Here is a 12366-nt window from a genome sequence, read left to right on the forward strand (position 1 = left end):
ATGTGCACTTACCCTTTATATAAAACTCTCTCTTATACATGAGTTTTTGTGGATTTGTTTCTCTAAAATACCAAGACTGACACTCCTACCTTTTAATTAGATTTTATGTTTTTCTTTCTTAGTGCAGTGTCACTGAGTTCTATAGATTTTAGTAATTAGTCCCTTGTCTGTTGTTTCATTACTAAAGATTTTTTCCCTAATCTTGGACTCTCATTTCACTCTTTCTACAAAGACTTTTGATGTGTCTGAGTGTTTTATTTTAAATAGGTCCCCGTCTGTGGTAGTTATATAATCTGGTGTCAATTTGAGGATTAAGAGTGTAGGGGTGGAGGCTAGCCTGTCAATCAAGATATAGCCAATGAGACCTCTGTGTGGGCATGGCCTTCTTCTGAGGATTCTGGGAACTCCCCTTGGAGGCAGGAGACACTCTCTCTGGGCAGACTCCCTGTGAGATATTCCTGTGGAGAAAACACATGGAGAGAGGCTGTTGGAGTCAGACCTCTGGAGCTGGAGAAGCCATATGGACCTACCCTGAGGCAGCCATAGCCCTGGGGGCTGGAGAAGAACCATGGAGACCCCTGCCAGTGCTGAGATGCTTACAATGCCACTGGATCTATAAGGCTTCCCATCTACTGGTCTGTGATCTTTCTGCATTTGGTTTCATTGCATGTTTTCCGTGAGTCTGAAGTGGACTTTATAGATTGGTATCAGACATAGAGGCTAATATCCGACTTATGGACTTGATCTAGACTGAGTTGGGATGTTTTTCTCAATATTCAATTGCTCATGTATATAAAGCTCTTTCTTATACACATATGAATGTCTCTATGAATTTGCTTCTCTAGTCTACCCGGACTAACACACAGTCCTTTATTTTGTCTTCCACTGTGTACACTTCCTTTATTATACTTGGTAGTCTATGTATGTCCTGCAATAGGGACTTGAAATTTGTCTCAGTTTTCTCATTAATAATTGTTATAGCTTGGGGTATTTGCATTTAAGTTATAATTCATCTTTAATTCATTTTTGTGCATAGGGCAAAGTATGAACCTTATTTCACACCTATAGATAGGCATTCAGTCTTTCCAACACCATTTGTTGAAGAGGGTGTCCCTTTCCAATATAATGCTTTGTGGTCCCTTTTTGAAAAGTTGTTGCCTATAGGTGATTGCTTTTATGTCTGAGTTTTATATCCCATTCCATTGGTCTATGTATCTATGATTGTACCAGTACCAGCTGTTTCGACTCCTGTGTGGTGCAGTAGGTGTTGAGGTTTAGGAGTGCGAAGTCTCCTACTTTGTTCTTTTGAAAAGTTCTTTGCTTATCTTGGGTCTTTGCCCACTGCATATAAAGTTGGTAATTAGTTTTTCCATTTTTTAAAGGAATGAAGATGGGATTGGGGAAAGATTTTCATTGTATTTGTAGATTTCCTTTGATAAGTGTTGATATTTTCCACAATATTAAGCCTCCCAATCCATGACACAGGATATTTTTCCATTTGTGTAGATGTCGTTTGTTTCTTATTACAGTCTTCTGTGGTTTTCTTTGTACAGATCTTTTGCTTCTTTGGTGAGGTTTATTCCTAGGCATGTCATCTTTTGTGTGGCTGTTGTAAATGGTATTGTTTTCACGAGATCTTTTTCAGAGCTCTCTGCACTCTCATGTAAGAATCCAGTTGATTTCCACTTGTTAACCTTGCACTCTGCTACTTTAACAAATCCTTCAATTGTTTCCACCGGTTGCTTTGTAGAGTCCTTGGAGTTTTTCCTATGTAAAATAATATCATCTACAAATAGTGAGAAGTTTACTTTTTCTTTGCCCAGTTGTATTTTATTGATTTATTGATTTATTTTCTTATCCAATGGTTCTGGCTAATATTTCTGGCATGATTTTGAACAAGAATGATGATACGCCCATTGTTTGTATGAGCAGTGTCTAGTCACTTAACAGTTTAATATGTATGAGTCAATGAGTCGTGTATCATGGTTCACAGCTGGCCTAGATTTGTATAGTGTGCATTTCAAAACAGTGATTTAAATTCTACACCATTGGCTAAGTGAATGATATTATCCTTAGAATTACCTTATGTCCCAGGAGGTTGATTGATAATGTTCTGTAACATAAAATGATAATGCTGTCTCTATAGTGAATTAGAGACATATATAAACCACAGATATATGAATGGATTTGGGGCTCACACAATTCTAGCCCCCATCTGAGAATAATTAGTTCTTATGTCATGGCCCTGCTTGATACTCGCCCTGTTAAGAGATCATTGAAGATATGGGTGCTATAGCAAAGTATGGCAAAGCAACCAAATGGTGCCTGGCTATGAGCAACAAGAAAAAATATAGTGTCTGGAGACTTACAGCCTTGTCTTCAAACAAGCAGCCACTTGAGAGAGGCCTCAACGGAGCCCCCAAGGAAGAAGCATACTAGACTGTGTGATGTAAGGACTGTAAATGATAAAACCGGAGCCTGAAAGAGGGGCTGGCAGGTATCAAAGGTTAAATTGTGAACATCTGGTTTGTGGAAGTTTAAGGGTGGCAGTGGGAGCCCAAACCCCATTCACAGAGTCAACATACGGATTAAGCCTTTGATGAACCTCTCTGACCACAGACCAGGGATGTGAATAACCTTGCTGTTAGGTGGAGTATAGTGGGTTTTGTTTTGTTTTGCTGTATTTTTCTCCTCTTTCTTTTCTGTTTATGGACTCCAGGATGTGTAGAACTCTAGAGACAATGATTGTATTGATGGTTTCTTGCCGTGCATATATAGAGGAAGTGTGCAGGGAGAGGGGAGCAGATGACAATGAGGGCGAGAAACAGGTAAATATTTTTTAAATGACTGTGGTGATGGTTTCATATCACTCTCTTATATGATTGAACTGTTGAATTATGTGACATTTGAAATCAATATCAATATAACTTAAAACAGAGTGGTAATAGGAGGTACCCTTTTCTACTTACTATTTTCAGGGGAAATGTTTTAATTCTTCCACATTGAGGATGATTTTCGTTATTGGACTCTCATTATTGGCTTCTATTATGTTGAGTAATTGTCCTTCTATTCCTATTTTAGTGAGTGTTTTGATCAGAACTGAGTGTTGGATATTGTCAAATGGTGGTTTTCCCCCTGCATCTATTGATATGATCAGGTAGTTATTATTCTTTGTCTTATTTATGTGGAGGATTACATTGTTTACTTTTTAAATGTTGAACCATCTTTCCATCCCTGGTATGAATCCCATTCGGTCATGATGAATTAATCATTCTAATATGTTGTTGGATTCTGTTGGCTAGAATTATCTTGAGAATTTTGTCTCTGTTCATGGGAGAGACTGGTCTGTAGTTTTCTGTCTTCCTGGTGTCTTTGCCTGGGTTTTGTATAAGGGTTTTGCTGGCTTCATAGAATGAATTTGGGCGTTTGCTGCCTCTTTTGATATTCTGGGGAGTCTGTGTAGAACTGGTGGCAGCTCTTCACTGAATACTTGGAAGAATTCCCCCATGAAGCCATATGGGACTCTTGGTTGCAGTTTTGTTCTTTCAAAATGATATATATTGCACTCCATTGTCTTCTTGCCTGCATAGATTCTATAAAAGGGCTGTTCGCTTTTTTAAGCTCTGATACCTTTCCTTTCATCATATTTGGATTTTGTTATTTGCCATCTTTGGATCACACAGGCTGGTGTGCTTCTTCCATGTGGATTTAGTTGAGGCATCACTTAGATAGCTGCTTGTTTGGATAAAAACTTTTAAGGTCAGACACTATTCTCATTGATAGGTGGGCCCCTTTTGCTTACTTCACCACATTTTGTTACAGCATCTCTATCTTCAGTGGTCACTTTATGAAGGTGAGTACTGAGCAGAGCCATGTCATATGAATTAACTGTTCTTGCATTGGGGCTAGAATTAATTGGGAGCCCAGAATCCATATGTTTGTGCTTGGATCATGTATGATCTGGTTTATTTTAGTGGTCTTCTTATCATTTTATGGTAAAAGTATTACCAGCAATTTCCCTGAGGTATAAGGTGATTCGAATTCTTAAAAAACTGAGCTCTGTTCACATTGCCCATGAAGCTTGGTGCTAGGGGGAAATTTCTTGTACCATTCTTTACAATGGCAGATTCTTGCCATTAAGACTAGTACATGTCATATTAATGCAGGGTGACATTAAGAGAGTAAATACATGGTAGTTCTAGGTCTCTTGTCATTGGACGCCCTTAAGCCATGGATCCTAACCAAGGTGAAATGACCACCAAGTCTACCGTCTTGAGGTGGCCATCTGTCATTTGTTTCTTCTCTCATCGGGCAGGTTCAGGCTTTGGTCAAATAACTAAAGGTATGATTGAGGGAGGGCCTCCTTTCACTCAGTGAATGGTTTTCATGTCGAGTCCTTCTCGTGTTGCCTATGGGGGATGCCATGTTCCATATATGGCCGGAGTCTAGGGCCCTCATAGTGCATAGTCCATGGTGAGGGTCACCACAAGTTGGGTACAAACAAATTCAAAAGTGTCTAACCAGGAACATAATACTAGTGTTATTCTCCCCTTGGGTTTTCTATAATGGTTGTTGAGCATCCCTTCCTGATGTGAGGTTATGTCTCCTCATTTACCCACCAACAGAGGTATAAATACCTCCTCTGAAATCTATCTGCTCCCCTCCCATGGTCTTAACTTGACTTTCCTCCTCAATCCTGGGGAATGACTGTTGGTTTGTTGCATCCTTATTTCAATGTTTTACGACATCAAGTGAATGGTCTTCTTCCTCCCCCCCTTCTTCTGGAAGGAGTGACCTAAGTCACTGTAATGTCTCCTCATTTGGGGTGGTTCCTATTCAGTGCATGTAAGGGTGGTGATGCGTGATTCATGGCCAGTAATCAGGCTCTCTATGCCATTGTTTGGGAATTGGTCTGTAGTATTTGTTTAATTGTTGCTTCTCCATATAGTAATGGGCTGATACAGAATTTGTCCTTTTGTGATGACTAACTTCACTCAATATAATGTAATCTAGGTCCTTGCTGATTAGGTGGGGTTTCATGCTTTCATCACTGGTTTTTAGGGATGTACAGTATTCCATTGTGTATATATATCATAGTTTCTTTATCCATTCTTCTACTGCTGGACATTTGGGCTGCTTCCAGTATCTTGCTATTGTGAACTGTGCTGCAATAAACATGGGAGAACAAACATCCATTCATGTTTTGTCTCATTCCTTAGAGGTATATGCCCAATAGTGGTATTGCTGGATTTATAGGATTTCAATTCCCAGTTGTATTAAGAATTGCCTGACATACCTTGCAGAGGGGTAGGGGGGGAGATGAGTCACTTAGGGTTCAGTATAACAATAATGAAACCCACAACCTTCCTCTAGTTCTTAAACGCTTCCTCCCCCCAACTACCAGGACTCCAATTCTGCCTTGCAGATCTGGCTAGACCAGATGATGCACAGCGGTACAGATGGGAATTGGAAACGCAGGGAATCTAGGACAGATGAACCACTCAGGACCAGGGGTGACAGTGGCCATACCAGGAGGGAAGGGGGGTGTAGGCAGGGGGAATTGATCACAGATAATTACATATAACCTCCTCCTCTCTGGAGGATGGACAACAGAGGGGTAGGTGAAGGGAGACGCCGGGCAGTGTAATATAAGACATAATAATAATTTATAAATTATCAAGGGTGCATGGGGGAGGGCGGCAGAGGAAGGGAGGGGGAAGGGGGAAAAGGAAAATGAGCTGATTCCGGGAACCCAAGAGGCAAGCAAATTTTGGGAATGATGAGGGCAACAGATGTATAGGTGTGCTCTACACAATTGATCTATGTATTGTGATGAATTGTATGAGCCCCAATAAATTGATTTAAAAAAAATATTTCCTGTCTTGGTTTTTTTTGTGCAGGTTTATCTAGGTAAGATAGACTGGATAAACAATATGGAGGAGAAAACAATGGGACCAATGGTTCCGGGGTGGGGCGTGGGGGACATGGGAGAAGGGGAGGTGGGGGAAAGGAAGTGGTGTTAACAAACCCAGGGGCGAGGGAGCAACAAGTGATCCAAAATCAGTGGCAAGGAGGGTGTAAGAGGCCTCATAGGGATTGATCAAGGGCAATGTAACCCAGAGGAATTACTGAAATCCAAATGAAGGCTGAGTGTGATAATGGGACAAAAGGAAAGAAGTAAAAGGAAATGGAAGAAAAAACTAGGAGGCAAAGAGCATTTATAGATGTCTAAATACAGGCATGTAAATATGTAAATATATATATGATAATGGGGTAATAGATCTATGTGCATATATTTATAGGGTTAGTATTAAGGTAGCAAGTGGACATTGAGTCTCCACTCAAGTACTCCCTCAATGCAAGAACACATTGTTCTATTAAACGACTCCATGATGGTCTCCTTCCTGACATGATCACTGAAGACAAATGTGTGCATAAGCAAATGTGGTGAAGAAAGCTGATGGTGCCCGGCTACCAAAAGTTATGGTGTTGGACTCTTAAAGGCTTGAAGATAAACAAGTGGCCTTCTATCTCAGAAGCAACAAAGCCCACATGGAAGAAGCACACCAACCCGTGTGATCGCGAGATGTCGAAGGGATCAGGTATCAGACATCAAAGAACAAAAATCATATTGTGGATGATGGGGAAGGGCAGATTGGAGACACAAAGCCGATCTGTAGGCAACTGGAAATCCCTTATAGAAGGGTCATGGGGAGGAGACGAGCCAGTTAGGGTGCAGTGTAGCATCGATGAAACATACAATTTTCCTCTAGTTCTTAATTGCTTCTACACACACACACAACCATGATCCCAATTCTACCTTACAAATCCAGCTAGACCAGAGGATGTACATTGGTACAGATAGGAACTGGAAAAACAGGGACTCCAGGACAGATGATCCCTTCAGGACTAGTGGTGAGAGTGGCGATACCAGGAGGGTGGAGGGAAGGTGGGGTAGAAAGGGGGGATCGATTAGAAGCATCTACTTATAATCTCCTCCCTGGGGAATGGACAACAGAAAAGTAGGGGAAGGGGAGACATTGGACAGTGTAAGATATGATAAAATAATAATAATTTATAAATTATCAAGGGTTCATGAGGGAGGGAAAGAAATGAGGAGCTGATACCAAGGGCTCAAGTAGAAAGCAAATGTTTTGAGAATGATGAGAGCAACAAATGTACAAATGTGCTTGACACACAATTGATGTATATTTGGATTATGATAACAGTTGTAAGAGCCCCCAATAAAATGATTTAAAAAAAAGAATTGTCATATTTTCCCCATATATATGGTTGTATGTATGTACAAGTCTACCAGCAGTGTATATGAGTTCCATTCTCTCCATAACCTATCCAGTATTTGTTGTTTTCTGTTTTTGTTTTTAATTGGGCAAGCATTGTGGGTAGAAGGTGGTATCTCATCATGTTTTTAATTTGCGTTTCCAGGATGGCTAGTGATCATGCACATTTTTTCACGTTTGTTAGCCATTTGTGTGTCATGTCTTCATGAACTGTCTATTCTTATCTTTTGCCTACTTAAATGGGTCATTTGTTTCTTTTTTATTTTTAATCATTTTATTAGGGGCTCATACAACTCTTATCACAATCCACACATCAATTGTGTAACGCGTATTTGTACATTCATTACCCTCATTATTCTCAAAACATTTGCTCTCCACTTAAGCCCCTGGCATTTGGTCCTCAAATGGGTCATTTGTTTCTTATTGAGCTGTCAAAGAGGACTGTAGATTTTAATTAGACCCTTGGTAGTTGTATAATCTGTTGTCAATTTGAGATGATTAGGAGTGAGGAGGTGGAGTCTAGCCTGTAAATCATTGTATAGCCAATGAGGCCTCTGTGTGGACATGGCCTTCCGCTGAGGATTATGGGAATTCCTATATTTCCTCCTTGGAGGCAGGAGACACTCTTTTTCTCTCTATTCACTCTCTATAAGACATTTTCTGAACAGAAGCCTCATGGACCTACCTTGATGCAGCCCTGGGAGCTGGAGAAGCCTCGTGGAGACCCCTGCCAGCATTGAGATGCATATGCCACTGGATCCACAAGACTTCCCACCCACTGCCCTGTGATCTTCCTCCACTCGGTGTCATTGCATGAGTCTGAAGAGGACTTTATAGATTGACGTCAGATATATGGGCTAATATAAGACTTATGGACTTAATCTGGGATGTTTAATCAATATTCTCAATAGTCAATTGCTCTTTCCTATACACATGAGTGTCTATGAATTTCTTTCTCTAGTCTACCCAGACTAACACAGACCCTTGTCTAATGTGTTGTTGATAAAATATCTTCCCCAGTTTGAGGCCTCTCATTTTACTCTTTTGATAAAGTCTTGATGTGCACAACTGGTTTATATGCAACATGTGCCAGTCATCTATTTTCTTTCCCACTGTGTGTGATTCCTGTATTATAGTTGGTCATCTGTGTGTGCCTTGCAATAGAACAATTACATTTTTTATTGTAAATAACTACTCTATTGTTTCCATTTCCTGGATGAAAAGTCTGAGAACTTGTTCATTGCAAAGGTTTCCCAGTGAGAGTACAAGAATTTTGTATTAGGAAGATTTTACTCTAAAGTGCACAGCCTTGATTGAGATCCCAAGTGTTACCAGGTTTTTCTCTAACAGAGTCACGTGTGGATAAGAACCACCAAATTTCCTGTTAGTAAGCCAGCACATAGCCTTTGCACCTCCACTGATTCTGTGAGGAGATTAGGACCGGTGAAAAACTTCACCAGGTCTAACAAATCTTGATGGTTAATGTGAGTGGGTTTCTTGAGGAAACTAGTAAATCATCTAAATTCTTTATCCATAGTATCCCAGGAAAGTCAGATGTGTACAAGAAAGAAAACAGTGAAGAACTCCTAGTTCGAACCTTGGCCTTTCTTCTGGGCAAGTTTTGAGATACCTGCAAGGCAAAGAGAAGGTACAGTGGTAGGGGGAGTCATTAGTTGGCACATTTTATTAAAAATCAATAGAGTATGCCCACTAGACTCATTGATAAAAAATACAGCACTCTGAATAATTATAGAAACAACAGCAACATGAACATGATTTACTTCTTTTGTATTAGGAAGTAAGGTGCACTAGTGGCATAGGGGGTTCCGACTTGGGCTGCTAACCACAAAGTTAGCAGTTCAAATCCACCAGCTACTCTGTAGGAGAAAGATAAGGCTGTCTGCTCCCATAAAGATTTGCAGACTTGGAATTTCAAAGGGGCAGTTCTTTGCCCTGTAGGGTCGATATGAGTTGGGATCCAGTCACAATTTGGTTATTGTTTGTTTGTTTGTTTGTTTGTTTGTTTGTTTGGGGGATATTCGAATGTTATTAAAAATGGAGGACTAGCCCAGTATGCTTCAAACTATGTGAACCCCAGAAAACCATAGTGGCCCTACACCGAATTCCTGTGGCTGTAAATCTTTAGTGGAGCACATAGACTGAACTCTCTCCCATGGAGTAGCTTGTGGATTTGAACCACAGATATTGTGCTTAATAGTCAAACACTCAGCTGAGCTCCTGGAACCACTAGAAGTCTTTCTAGTTATTTATGCAAAGAATGATCCCAATACAAAAGTCTAGAGCTATAGCAATCAAAAGTGGCATCTTACAGGACTTTCTCAGCACAGGTAACAGTCTTGCAGAAGGAACAATGATGGAGAATGTTAACACTTGTATAGCTACAAATAAGTTATGTCAGTTTTGTACATAACATGTCCATGCAAATAGCAGAAACATAATTCACAAATGATACACACAGAACACACAAAACATATAGGAAACTAGCCTAAAAGTAGGCTGCACAGTTTGCAGAAATGTGCAATGCCCATAGTATTTAATAAAGATATGGTCAATGCAAGGATTTAATTGAATTATTTCTTTTTATTTTTTAGACATATAGTGTTTTTTTTTTAACATGGGAGCCTCATGAGGCTGTTTTTTTTGTCAAATCTACCTAATTTTACTACTTGGAAGTAATTTTTTATTGGTGTAGGATTGCTGAAAGGGAGTTATTGCATTCACTGTATTTGAAGTAAGAACCATGGCCTGTATTATTATTTTCAGTCATGAAATATTGCTAATTTTTATAATGTACCAAGACAATGATTTGAACAAGTGAATTGCATATTTACAAGTGTTGTTCTTTTTGTTTTAATTTCAAAACCAATCTTAAATTATTTTATCAGAGCACATACCTTTATTATAATTCAGCCTCCAAATTTTAATTGTTTACAGTGAATATGCTACGTTCTTTAGAAGATATATTATTCTGCTGGTTAAAAATATTAAGCAATTCCCAGAGCACTTAAATTCAATTTGGTTGGACTAGTTCATTACAATTTTTCATTTAAGCACAGACAAGAGTCTTCAGAATAATGATTCCAACCCCCAAACTTCCATTCTAAATTTAGGGTAGATAATTAATTGTGTTCCCCACAAGAAACAGGTAATTATAATAGCAAATGTCCATTGGTTAAATATATCTGGTAGAGGATATGCCTTACTTGTGTGCTTTATCATCAGAAAAACACTTAAAACGGAGTTTTAAAAAAATAATCATTTTATTAGGGGCTCATACAACTCAACCCAATCCACAATGTGTGCCTTCAATATCTGCCATTTGCTACTTGCATTAAGTTGTTATACCTGTTTTATTTGTTCCTATAGAAATGACATTTGTGCTAAATGTTACTGGTGTTGACCTTAGAAGAAAATCAAATGCATATATAATCTGGCACAAAAGTACAATATTGTACTAAATTATATTTTCTCAGGAAGGAAACTGGGAAAGAGATTTTCTGCCTCAGTCAATGAGAACCCAGCTCGTGGTTCTTGAACTCAGCCGGATCTGCGGTTGTGTAATCACTAGACATGCGATTAGCATCATGGTATGTCTTCTCGTATTTATCATGTAAATTAGAGATCCATATATAAATGGGAGATAATGGAGCGATGATATTGATGTTGTCATGCTTCTTAGAGATGTTGTTCCCTCTTTCCCACCCCCACCCACACAAAACAAACCAAAAGTAGTGATAGAAGAACATTTTTTCCATTTAGTTTTTGGGTACATTTGTAAAGATAGCAACATATATGTATTATATATATTATCATCTTGCTTATTGAAAATGAATTGGGTCAATTCAGTAGGCATTTTAAATAAAACAAATATTTCTTCTGATTAGAGGCTTAAGTCTCAGGGAGCTATCTGTTGGAATTATATGGTCCAATTTATGAATTGACAGCGGTGTATGGTTCACTTCTTTAGCTGTAGTGAGTTCAGTAGAGTAAACACTTCGCAGCAAGTACTTTTTAAAAAATAATCACCTGGTTTTGCTGGTGATATGTCCCCATGTCATTGAATATCACTGTACCCTTTTAAATATCTGCGTCATTCACCATCTATTGTTATTGATCCTGAATACTATTTTCCTCTTGCATCGAGTGACTACATTGAATTCTCAGTCCGGTAAGTAGCTTTTGCTAAATAATACACATTGCATCTATCATTGTAAGCCGTGTCTGTATTGGTTGTTGCCACTAGGTCTACTTTCACTAGATCCCATGTGGAAAGCAAAGGTAACTTACGATAGGAACAGAATTTTAGTTTGAAATGCTTTCATCCTTGCTTCCCCCTAAAACGCTAGTAGGGAAGTTGGGTTTGTGCTGCCAAATGAGGAAGTTCTCATAAAAGGTGAGTTTGATGGGGTTTGTTCAAGGGGAGTGCTATAAAATTCAAGTTTTTTATTTCATCGAAAAACTTTCTCCAAAAATCATGTGCAACATGACCCTGGTTTCTCTTCCTTGTATATTACTAGCCTCTGAAGTTGTTCCCACCCACCCCCACCCCCACCCCCCAGGGTTTAACTTGTGATAAATCCTTGATGAGGTATATAAAGAACTGATATAGGTAGACTGATAAGACTGATGCTATCAATAAATGCCTTCACAAAAATACTTGCCTGTCATAAGTTAATTTGATGTAGTATTTTCTGTCATGGACGTGGATTAATTTTGTCCATTTTCTCCTCTTGTCGTATTTCTTGTCATGTGAATAAAAATGTATTATAAAGAAGAACATACTAGACATTATAATTCTGTGATAACTCATTTTTGTGACAAAGAATATAATGAGACCGGACAATAGTGCAAATTCATCATATTCTTGCGATGAACTTAATATTGACTTCCTGGCTTCTCTTCATGATTTCCAGGGCATGTCATTTATGGTTTTATACTGAGAAAATGATTAAAAAGACCACCATTGAAAGACTTGTGCTGATTGCAAAAGCCTTTTCAACAGGGAAATAATAGAAGCATTTTGATTTTCTTCCCTTTCTCTCTT

The sequence above is a fragment of the Echinops telfairi genome, unplaced genomic scaffold, assembly GCF_000313985.2.
Source record: "Echinops telfairi isolate 266 unplaced genomic scaffold, ASM31398v2 ScPeMD7_4225;HRSCAF=4972, whole genome shotgun sequence".
Lineage (NCBI taxonomy): Eukaryota > Metazoa > Chordata > Mammalia > Afrosoricida > Tenrecidae > Echinops > Echinops telfairi.